Source organism: Desmodus rotundus, chromosome 2 (assembly GCF_022682495.2).
Source record: "Desmodus rotundus isolate HL8 chromosome 2, HLdesRot8A.1, whole genome shotgun sequence".
Classification (NCBI taxonomy): Eukaryota; Metazoa; Chordata; class Mammalia; order Chiroptera; family Phyllostomidae; genus Desmodus; species Desmodus rotundus.
In genome coordinates, this window is record NC_071388.1 from 24,535,945 (window position 1) to 24,548,137 (window position 12,193).

The following is a 12,193-nucleotide window of genomic DNA, read 5'->3' on the forward strand; positions in this document are numbered from 1 at the left end:
TAAAAGGAAACTGCTGTTTATAAGAATGGTGCTGCAGAAAGGATGGAAGGTAGTCTTCCTCAACCAGAAGCTTGGTACCACCACTTCTCAATTCCATACACATCAGAATCATTGGGCTCCTTCTATACACAAGAATAACGTAGGACCTCCTCTGAACGACGACCTGTGGTTAGAAGGGAGAACAACCTCTTGACTTTGAAGAGAGACATGATCATTTGATATTCAACAGAGGAGGTAAAGGTAAAATTTGTAGTCATAAATTAACAAACTTCAAAAAGGTGATATGGAAAGAGAGCCAATTCCGGATCTTCAAAAGAATCACACTGTTTTTTCCATTGAAATATTAAAGATATCTTCTTTGCTAGAGATTTTAATGTTGTCCTTCTAACTGTACTGACTTGTATCTCTGTCTTAATAATATGGAGTAGCTGGTCTTATTAGGGGAGATGCATATGTATATATATATGTGTGTGTATATATATATATATGTATATATATATATATACATATATATATATATATCAAGCTGGTTCATGTTTCTGTATTTGAGAAATGATACCTGGTCTAGGCTAAAAAGACATCTTCATAACTTTCACATCACGTTTGAGTCTGCAGTAGCCTCCTGTTATCAATCCCCCTGGATGAGGCCTAGGGGAGTGAAGGAGAAAGCCTAGTTAAATGCAATGTTTTTCTCTTCACTCAACAGTGTCCCTAGAGAAGTTTAACAGGTTTCTCTTTGCCCTTTATGTTTTTGAAATTTTTCTCTGTTGAGATATGAACAAAACCTAATGGACAAGGGGCGAGTCTACAATGGGTGTGTTTTTATTCTTTCTGTGTCTCAGATTTTTATAACATGTGCTCCCTGATAATTCCTTTTTAACTGTCACATTGTCAGACTTTTAAAAGGCAGCCTTGGCCACAGGTTAAAATGGGAGTAAAGTTGTAGGATTGAAGCCAATGCACAGTTATTCATGGTCTCTGTTATAAACTGAATTTTTCCCTACTCTCCCCCAAATTCAGAATTTGAAGCTGCAACCCCCATTGTGACTGTATTGGAGATAGGACCTTTAAAGAGTCAATTAAGGTTACATGAGGTCATAAGGGTGGGGCCCTAATCCAATAGAACCAGTGCCCTTCCAAGAAAAGGAAGAGACACGAGGGATGTACACAGAGAAAAAGGCCATGTCAGGTCACAGCAAGAAAACAGCCATTTGCAAGCCAAGGGGAGAAGCCTCAGGAGGAAGCAATTCTGTTGGCACCTTTATCTGGGACTTACAGACTTCAGAATTGTGAGAAGATATTTCTTATTGGTGAAACCACTCAGTATGTGGTATTTTGTTATAGCAACCCTATAAAACTAATACAATCTCTTTTTTCTGTCATGGAAATACTGTATAGGTCTGGGTCCCGACAGCAGTGCAACAAAGACGCAGCATCCTCACAGTGGTTCCTTGATGAACATGGAGCATGAGTGGACATTAACTTTGTGATTTTGGAACACTAAGAGATGGGGGCTACATGTCTTGGCTGCTGATTACGGTTCTTGTTATTTTCATCTTAGATATGAGAAACCAAATCTGATCATTAGTGGACTTGCCTAAGGCCTTCTGTCCCCTGAACTAAACCCTTCCATTACTGTATCACAGCAGTTGTCACTTACATGTTTGGTTTGTGGGTGAGGGAAAACAATCTTTTACCTCTCTTCACCTTGGGTTCTCATGCTGGGGCCCTGTATATAAGACCAACAAGAGAAAGATTAATAGGAAACAAACAGTTTCCTAATTAATGTGTGTATCAAACAGTTTCCAGTAATGTGTGTATCACATATACGCATGGGAATACTCAGTTGGAGTCACTCAAAGGGTCAGTTAGAACTTGAATTTATATAGCATCTTAATAAAAGAATGATAATTTTTAGAGAAATGACAAGATAAAGGAAAAGCACTTTGAGTTTCTAGGGCAGCAAATTGTGGAAAGGTAAATACTGATATATGGAGGAACAATGCAACGGTAGTTCAGGGCTAGTTTCAGCAAGATGTGTTAGTAGATTCCTCTGGTGGTGTCTGGGCTGATAGGGATGCACAATTGTCTCTGGATGTTAACATCTGTTCTTCCTGATAGAGAGGGGAAGGGAGGCACCTTAATGTTTTTATGTCTTGCTTTTAGGCAAATAGGGGAAGGACAGATAGTTTTCTTGTATCTGCTTCATCTCAACTGCTTTTAGCTCAAAATAATCAATATGCGAACATGGCATATTTGGGGGTGGCATATTCTGCTACTCTTCATGTTCTTTCAGAATTTGGGAAACCTAATTATACAAAGCAAAAATCTGTTATGGAGAGAATAAGAGTCAGATTGCCAGCATTTCAAAGGTGACATAGAATACGACAGCAGAGAGTAAGTAAATTAAGAAGTCAGAAAAAAACTAAAAACACTTGTGGTTTTTTCCCCCTCTATTTCAAACAGAAGGTAACATTATTTATGGTCTTGGAATTAGAACAGGCCTAGATGCAAATGCCCACTCTCCTCTGTGATCCTACTCAAGTACTTAACCTTTAGAGTTTTAGTTTCTTCCTCTTTAAAATGGAGACGATTAAAATAGTCTCATAGGCTGGTGCGGGAAATTTCGGGTGTATAATAAACGTAAGGTGCCTGATGTGGAGCAGACGCTCCAGGATTACCAGGCTCCTTTCTCCAATACCACAGATGCATAACAAGAGACCTTCAAGGGTTAAATGATGTTTTTCTAAAAAGTTGTTCTTAAAATGGTCTCTGCTGCTTTCCTAGAATTCTGAAGGAAAGAGCCTGAGGCGATTGTCCATGAGTGTTTTCCTGCAGAGAATGAAGTCATTATAAATTACAACAATTTTCTCTAAGTAGAGGCAAATACAGGGTACATCATGTCCTGCCCAACATCTCAAAGGCTTCATGGAGAGTCTTTACATTTGAGTATACATTTGAGTAGAACAGTGTCAGCTTTCTATGTGGTCCAAATTCTTCCAAGTGGCAAAACCTCCTGCTGTGGCAGTTCCTTAAGCCAGACCGAACTAGTTTTTACAAGAAGTTTAAACTTCATTCACTCTTCTAATCTGGTGGGCTTTAACCTAGAGCAAGCCTTTCTGCTAGGGAGGTGACAGAACCCCCGCAAAGAATTAAAAATTCTTTTAGAGAAAGAAATAACTTTAGAATTGAACACTAATGTGAAAGACACATTTAGAGTGAGTAAGCACACCATAGTGACTTAAGAGAAATGAAAGATGAAAAAGAGGTAAATGCTTAAAATTAAAAATGAAGGAAGAGAGAAACAGATTTGAGAGACTGTGACAAATAGCAAAGACATGTGAGGAAGATCCAACATAATCCCTAAAGAAAATCAAAGCAAGGGAATAAAATACTGAAATTAGAAAAACTTTCATTAGAAAAACTTTCCTGAAAAAAAAATGATTTGAAACTACATACTGAAAGAGGATCCTGTGTATCTGAGACCATCAACCCAGCATGACAATTACTAAGATGTATTCTGATAAAGTTTTTCAACCAAGAGGAAAATGAAAAATAGCCATTGGATATCTAGGTAAGATGAACGTGTGATTTATAAGGGGAAAAAATTAGGTTATCATCAGATTTTTTTATTAGACCCAAAGCAAATGGAGTAACATATTTAAGATACTCAAGAAAAGAAAATATATGCCAGAGAATTTTATATATTTGAAAGTAAAACTTCCTAGTGCAAAGGGGGAGGAAAAACTTTCCTTTGCCATCCCAGGTTCAATAGCTGGGGCTATGAAAGAAATTGTTAACAGGCAAAGTAACAGGGAAAATTAATATAATAAAGATTTATTAAATTTTAATATTATGTGCACAGAGGCATCACAGAAAAAAAATTGGATACTCAAAGGCAGTGAGCTTTGAGAGTTTATATAGCATTGTAACAGGGGAAGGGGAAGGTGGATGGGGTGATGTAGGCAACTGATGGAAGAGAAAATAATTTCTAAGAAAGATGAAGGGCCCGTGGCAGACTAGACGGTGGCTATGATAGTTTCTGATAAGGGTCGTCTGGGTGTGGTGTGGACTTTTAGTCCTCTCTTCCCTTGTAATAGGAGTCACCCTCTCCTGTGGATGAAATTCCTGGGAAGAGGATTCTTGACTGTTGGGTTCGTTTTTGGAGGGTTGGTCTTTAGGCAGATGAGGGGAGTTCGGAGAGAGCCTCTTCCTGGATACACTGTTTTCCAAGTGCCTCAAGCTCAGAATAATCAGTGTACCAATGCAGCATGTTTTGGGGTGGCGTGTCCCGAACTCTTCCAGTAAAATTGTTATAGACATGCAAGAACTTCGGGAATTAATGTTTCTAAGAGCACTTTACTAAAAAATAAGTTTCAGACAACCAAACTGACTAGAGAGACAGGAGCTGATGAACTAGTGGTATGTGTTAAAATATGCTTACTAAAAAATTAATGTTAAATAAGGGTCAAAAAGAGAGACTATAGTATATAATGGCCATATGCAACAATTACAGGTAATAAAACTATAAAAATAAGTGAAGGATAAAAAATGAGTATAGCATATATAAAAAATGTAACTGTTTTTAGTAATCATAGTGGGCAGTGATAATAGTAGCAATGTTATGTGTGTAAGTTATGCATATAATATAATTATGCAAATTCTGTTACTTCCTATGTCCTTGAGAACCAGAACTTTAGTATAGAAGAGATAGAGACATATTCTCTGTTAAAAGAGGTTAAGTTAAAACTCTGCAGTCCTGAAACTGAATCAGAAGTCCCAGTATGAGCCCGAGGTATTTTATTATATATCCCAGCTCTTTCTACTGAAAAGTCCTGGAAATAATGACCAGTGCCGTGATAATGAGCATGCCTATTGCCCAGACTATGATATTAAAATACCTTTTACTACAACAACAACAGCAAGAGAAACAACAGCAACAACAACAAAACCCAGGGCTTTTTGAAGAAACAGCTGATCCCTGGTTTGTGGCTGGAGGTGTGTAAGTCTGGATCATTCTGCCAGAGCAGACAGGAAGCTCTCAGAGACTACGAGCTTGTATAAAAGGGTTTGCCCGCCAACTTGAAGAAGCTCCCACTGCCCTAAAATGAAACAATTTGAATTTTAATATATAACAATTACAAATACCTTATGTTTAATAATAAGGAAAAACCCATTACATTTGTTTAAATTCATGAATTCCTAGTGATGTTAAAAAATAATTGGCCACCTCTGCGGGATGACAGAGAACCATTTCATCTTGAAAATTGAGAAAATAATCACGATTTATCCTTCCTCTTTTATATGCATGTACTAGTAGGTAAGGAAATAGTAAATAAAGGAAAGTTTCTATAAAATTATTCCATGTAACACACATAGTAATAGTATATAGTTAGCACACAACCGTGTTGCAACCTCCTCCTACATTGGTGGACGTAGGCACTGAGCTCCAGTGGTTGCTCTCATCAAATGTACAGAAGCTGCCGGAGCGTGAGGAGCCTCCTGATGCGAGGACACAGGGCCACCTAAAGCCTCGCCAATGGAATCAAAACAAAACTCAGTCGAGCCTCTGGATCCAGCTTCATGCATGAACTTCACCATGAGCCCATAAATCAGTAAAATCCAGGCTGCGAAACTCTATAGTTAACATGCCTGGGTTTTGTAACAAAAAATATTTGAAGGAAAAGAAAGAGATAGAGGGGGAATCTGTAAATTAAAAGAAATGTAAGATGGAAAACACAAAATACCGTCAAGGATGCAGAGAAATGGGCTAACTCATGTGTTGCTGGAGGGAATATGACATGGTACAGTCACTCTGGAAAATAGTTAAGTAATATCTTCTCAAATTAAAAAATGCACTCACCATGTGACCCAGAAGTTGTATTGCTTGTGCATTTATTCCAGAGAAATAAAACGTTATATTTACAAAACATCTGTACATAAATGTTCATAGCAGCTTTATTCATAATAGACAGAAACTGGGGAAAAAAACCCAAAACGTCCTTCAGTGGGTGACCGAAACAAACTGACCCATCTGGACTGTGTACAACTCCTCAACAAGACAAAGGGACAATAATGTCACACACGATAATGTGAACAGACTGCAAAGAAATTTCTTACACATATAAAAAGACACTCTCAAAAGGTTACATGGCCTATGGATCTATTCTGAAATAACCTTCAAAGAAAGCAGAGATGAAACACAGATTAATCATTTTCAGGGGTGAAGATTTGGGAGCGGAGAAGCTGGTGATGGCTTTCAAGAGGTAGTATGAGGAGCCTCATGTGATGTAATGGTTCTGTACCTTAATTGTGGTGGTGTTTGCCCAAAGATATATATGGAATAAAAATTGCATAGCACTGTAAACACACACACAAGTGAGTATATAATTGATGAAATCTGCATAAATTCTGCAAATTGTATCAATGTCAGCTTTATGGTGCTCCTAGTGTAAATAGTCGTGCAAGATGGAAATGTGGGTGGAGAAAGAGTCAAGGGTATGTGGGACCACCCTGGACATGTTTTTGCAACTTTCTGTGAATCTGTAATTATTTCAAAAAAGTTTTACAAGTGCACAAAGCTAAACAATAGTAGTTAAGGATGCACAGTTGGGTGAGAAAACTGGAGGAAAGTGTAAGGAAGTGGTTGCTATGTAAGTCACAGTGGTTAGTTCTGGAGAAAGGGTGTTGCAGTCAGAATAGGGCACGGGAAGGGACTTCTGGTATGTTGGGTGAAGTTCTGGTTTTTGACATAGGAGACAGTTCTAGAAGTTTACATTATACTAATTTGCCAAACTGCATTGCTTTGTGAAAGTGTTGTGTGTGTGGTGTGCGTGTACCTGTATGTATACATTCTCTTGATTTGCTTTTGTTTATGGAGCAGAGGAAAAGGTGAACAGGGACCATTTAAGCACACACGGTAGTAGATTGCTTTCTGCTAATACCAGACAGCTGCTGAAATCAGAGGCTTAATGAGCTGCTACAATGCGCTTAGGTTTATGTCTTTACATTAACAGGGGAACCCTCCAAATGAATCAGGTTTAAGTAATGGGGCACATTCTGAATTGTTAAATTAGACTATTTTCATAACAGTGAGCATAGACAATGTCATGCCTCACCTTGAGAATGCATGTTTTTAAAGATAACAGAAAATCCATAGGTTTGGCTGTGGTGAATTGTAATCTAATGAATTTGCAATTATCATTAATTATTAAACCACCACAGAATTGTAGCTAATTGGATTCCAAGGTCTATTAAAGATTATAACCACTTATACAGATATTTCGAGGCCCTCTTACATAGAGTGAGCATCTTTATTATTTTGTGTGGGGGGTGGGGAATGAAATATCAGGACTCTTTTCTTTAAGGGAATGCCCCAGAATGCATTTGGGCTCCTCACCTTGTATATGGTTGAATGCTGGAATATATTACATGGCCTTTAAAAGTGGTGTTGTCGATTGGATGGCTATTTCCCCACCTTAGCATTTCAAAGCAGCTGATGGCAGAAAATGGCCAGGTACAGAGTGGACTTTAAACAAATGCTGGCCTTACAGACCCTATAGAGTATATCAGGTTTCTCTCGAAGATTCTTCCTGGAAGCATTCCTCAAAGAGTGTTCTTCCAGATTTCCACATGGAAAAGGGGAAACGTTTACCCCCAAAGTGTGGTGAAAATATTTTATCAAAGAAGAAATGCATTTTCTGAACTTTTCAATATCGGTGAGAAGATACATGTTTCAAAGCATAAGTGTAAGAAGTCTAAGAACAGTCACTGGAAAGTTCGGGATGAAATCCTCAATTTGGAGATTTCACAGGTAGTGAGAGAGACAGTGCCGTACTGAACAGAGAGGGGTAAGTCAGGAAGGTAATTTAATGTGAATCAGGAGAAGAGCGAAGAGTAGTCTAGTTACCAGGCTGGAGACGGCAGCTTCAATGAGTTGTGTTGGGGAGTTCGTACCACTCATCAACTAGCAGTCCTCACCAGTAAAGATGCCACTCCATGTTCTCTTCAGATAAGTTCTTGTCCTCTCTCCTCTTTCCTCCTCGTCATCCATCTTTGGGACACCACCCATTTTTACCTCTGTGTATTTCCACTTAGGTTCCAGATAACAGTTGTGCCATTATATCTTGAATACTTAGAGATTATATGTCCAGGAGATGTAAGGGTAGTTTTAATAACAGAGAGCTCCACTGAGGTTTGATTTCCTCTCTGGGTCTTGGGCATGCTTTCTGCTTTTCAAGCCCCCCTGGTCCAATCAAGCACCTGGCTGCTCACAGCGCAGCCTGGTCCTCTCCCAAGACTCCTGCAGCAGCCCCTGCACCAGGGCTGGTGCTTCTGCCGCCCTTGTACCGCGCGGGTCCCGGGTCCCGGGGACCTTATTGTCCTTGAGCACTCTTCTTACCGTCAGATCTTTCAATGTCCTCTATCTTTGGTCTCCCATCTTCATATATGCTGGAATACTGTTGGCTGTTCGCTCTGCTCCTCAGATCAGCTAGGTATTTCCCTGGCGTTGAGGGGAAGTGGACTCTGCTCCCACCTATGTTGCCGCCATCTTCTTGGGCATGCTTTCTGAACATTCTGCTATAGCTGTCTGAAAGAAAAAAGTCGATTCTGTCATCGGTTTAGCATAAAGTAATTCTTATCAAGGTTGTGCACCTACTTGTTATGAAACAATTTGGGCAGTTATTAAAATCATGAAATGTAATGCTACACTAATGGGAATTTCACATGTAAGAAAATAGTCCTCTCATTGGCAATTTCTTGTTGGTTTTAAAAAGCAATGCTCTGTTTATACAAAACTTAATGTTTTCCCTTCCATATGGTTTCTCTATTCAAGAAAATTAACCCTTGGCTTAGAATAGATAAATCTACAGAAGAAAGACTTATTTCTAATGCACAATCTGCCTTTGGAGTTACTAGGCACATGTGATACTCAATTGTTAATAGATTGAAATATGCAGGGGGTAAATGGGCACTTTTATTTGTAATGGCGCCTTGGCTCATCACATGACAAAGCAGATGTGGACACACTGTCTTTTGTCTGTCTGCCTGCGTTCTTTCTCTCTGTCTCCCTCAATTAATGTCATTTTCATTGAATAATCCCCTAATACATATCTTGGAATTTTGCACTTCAACTTTGGAGACATTTCTATCACCCCTTCCACATTCTGCACATGGGCACACCACTCTGGTCAGCCAGTGTGACCAATTGCCCCACCGTGAGTACTGGAACATCAACTTTCAAGCTCTGTGGTCATACACACAGGGGTCAGGTTCACTTGACTGATCTGCATTCTGTCCTGAATGTCAAAATGTCCAAACCAGTTTTTGAATAAAAACAGTCTTAAGCAACTTCCTGACTACTTAAAACATCTTTTCTCCTTTGATTACATTGGGCCCTTCAAGCCGCTGGGAACAGGAGCGCCTGCTTGTCTTCCCCCTGCCCATTGTATCCTCACGCCTAGCACATGTGACTGTATTCTTGTTAAACAATGAACAGAACAATGATTGAATAAATGACAAGAGGAAACTTTGCTGACTTGCGACAGTTTTTTTTTCATGTTCTTTCTCAAGTCCTGTTTTTAATTTCACAATTTCTGTGTCGTGGCCTCCATTGAACTCCTAGGTATATTTTTATTCTTTTAATGACTATCTATTGAATATTACTCTTAACACCCAAGTTATTGCTGTGTGCCTCGAATTGTGCTGGCTGCTAAGATTTATCATAGTTGATGTACCCATGAGATTATAATGTAATCCCAGAAAGCCCAGCATCCACTCATTCGGGTGGGCAATTAGGTGTAGAAGTGACTTTTTCCTTCCTTAAGTCCAGTGCTGCCTACTTTGCATGGTCTCATACAGGCAAAAGACATGAGAGGTATGTGGAGTCCACTTCCCCCTCTGCGACCAGTGAGGGGCAGGAGAGAAATATAATTGAAGTCCTGCAGCATCAAAAGTAAAACTGTTATACCCTAACAAGTACAGAATGTTTTTACTTTATCCAGAGTTGATAGAAATCATGCTATTACACACTTCCCAACAAACTTAATTTAAAAAATACATGATATTCACTTTCCATCCTTACTAATCAAATTCCCCATCCAGAAAACTTGGAGGCAGAAAATAGTGAGCATATATACCGTTGGGGATGTGAGAAGAAATAGCCATATAGAAACCTAAATTTTATTTGCAGCCCCTGTTTTTGCTTTAAAACGAATGTTTTTGCTTGGACTCCATTGTAAAATCATGCTTTTGCGGGGAGTTAAAATGACATCTTGGAAAGACGTGCCCCGATCTCAGGATCTATGTGCCCCTGGCCTGTTGCCGGCGCACCCCAGCTTGTGAAGTCCAGGTGTAGTGTTTGCCAGTTTGAAAGATACTTAGGCTTAATGAAGAAAAATCTGCCCCTAAACACTTAGGCTACGGTAAGGAAAATAAAATACAACTTGCAGAGACAACATGACGTCTGTACCCAGCAAAGACGCACACAGTTTTAAGATTTCAGAGAGGCAAAATTACCTTCAAACAGGGTGACTTCCAAAAAGGTTTCAAGAGAGGCAAGATTTCAGGCAGTAAGAGTTCTCCTTTATGTATTCAGTGGAAATACAGAACAGGATCTACTTTTTAGTCTGTCTGTTTCTTCCTCCCACATCAAATCTGTGATCACCTCACTTCACGTCTTCTGACAATATCCTCATGAATTATTTTATTTGCTGCAAGTTAGAAAACAATAAAATGAAGCTTGTTTAATAATTTTTTCTAAAGAAGACTCTAAATAAAGACTTTACCGGCAACAAGGGTAGGTTTAGGTTAAGGGATGTGTGATGGGTATTTTGGGACTTAATATCCAGGTGTGGAGATATAAAGTTTTCCAGTATAAAGTTTTCTGAGACCACTCTGGATAACTAAGGTGAGATTCTGTACTGTTTGATGATAATATACACACTGTTTCTTATTTAAAAGATTCTCTTTATCACGGTTTTATTTCAACTCATGGACTGACTAATTCTGAGTTTTCGAGTGCCTGATCTTAACTGGCAATTCTAATGACATTATGTTCCAAGAGGATTAAGTGAAATGGGGGTAGGAGAGTCAGGAAAGAGATTCTGGAAGGACAGATTGGGCCGGTCACACAGAACCTCATATGAGGTCCTGCTAGGCCTGGGAGCTTAGGGGAAGCAAGAAGGGTTGCAAGCCTGATGATAAGTTGGGCCTCTCAGGTTGCTCATACTGACAGGAGATAAACCCTCAACTATGGACAACGGGGTCAGAGAGGGTATGCTCTGGAGACAAGTAAGAAAGAATTGGAGTGGAGGGGCGGGGAGAAAATGCAGACAACTGTAACTGAATAACATTAAAAGAGAAAAAAAGAAAGAATTGATAGAACTAGCTGACTAATGGGAAATGGGTTTAGAATGAGCCAGAAGGAGGTGTCTGGATTCACATCCATGTTTTAGAGAGACTGGAGAGATATAAAAATAAAAGTTAATGATAATGAAAACAAATAACATTATTGAGCACCTACTATGTGCCTGGCATAAGACTGAATAATTTACATAAAATTTTAATCATCAAGCCTCATGAAATCCTTGGATTTTGTACCATGGGAATGACAATACGTGAGACATAATTGCTGTCCTCAATAAGACAGACACTAAAGGAACCTCGTTATGGGTGGCCAGCACTTCAGAGTACACAAAACACTTTTAAGTGTGATGTTTTAGTTTATCCCCACATAACACTGTGTAATAAGCATTGTCATCATCATTTTACAAATGAAGAAACTGAGACCTGGAGGCAGGGAGTCGGTGTCTAAGATCACACAGCGGGTGGGTGGCATACCTGGTTCACATAGGAAACCTGAATATTTGCAGAATGCTGTGATTTCTTTTTTTTTAATTAAAGAAATATTTTTTGTTACTTCTTTTTTTATTGTTGTTCAAATATAGTACTTGGATGGGAGAACACTGTGATTTCTTCTTTATATGCACCATTGGTGAGCTACCCCCACTGCCACGCTGGTGCATGTCCCATGAGACTCGTGGGAAAGGGGGAGAGGATAATGTTCAATTCTGCAATCACACTGCTTAGGTTGGCGTCCCATTTCTCCTGTAAGACCTTGGTCACGTGTCTTAATTTCTCTGAGCCTGTTTTCTTACCCAGGTAATCAGAATAATAATTGCATCTTTTGATA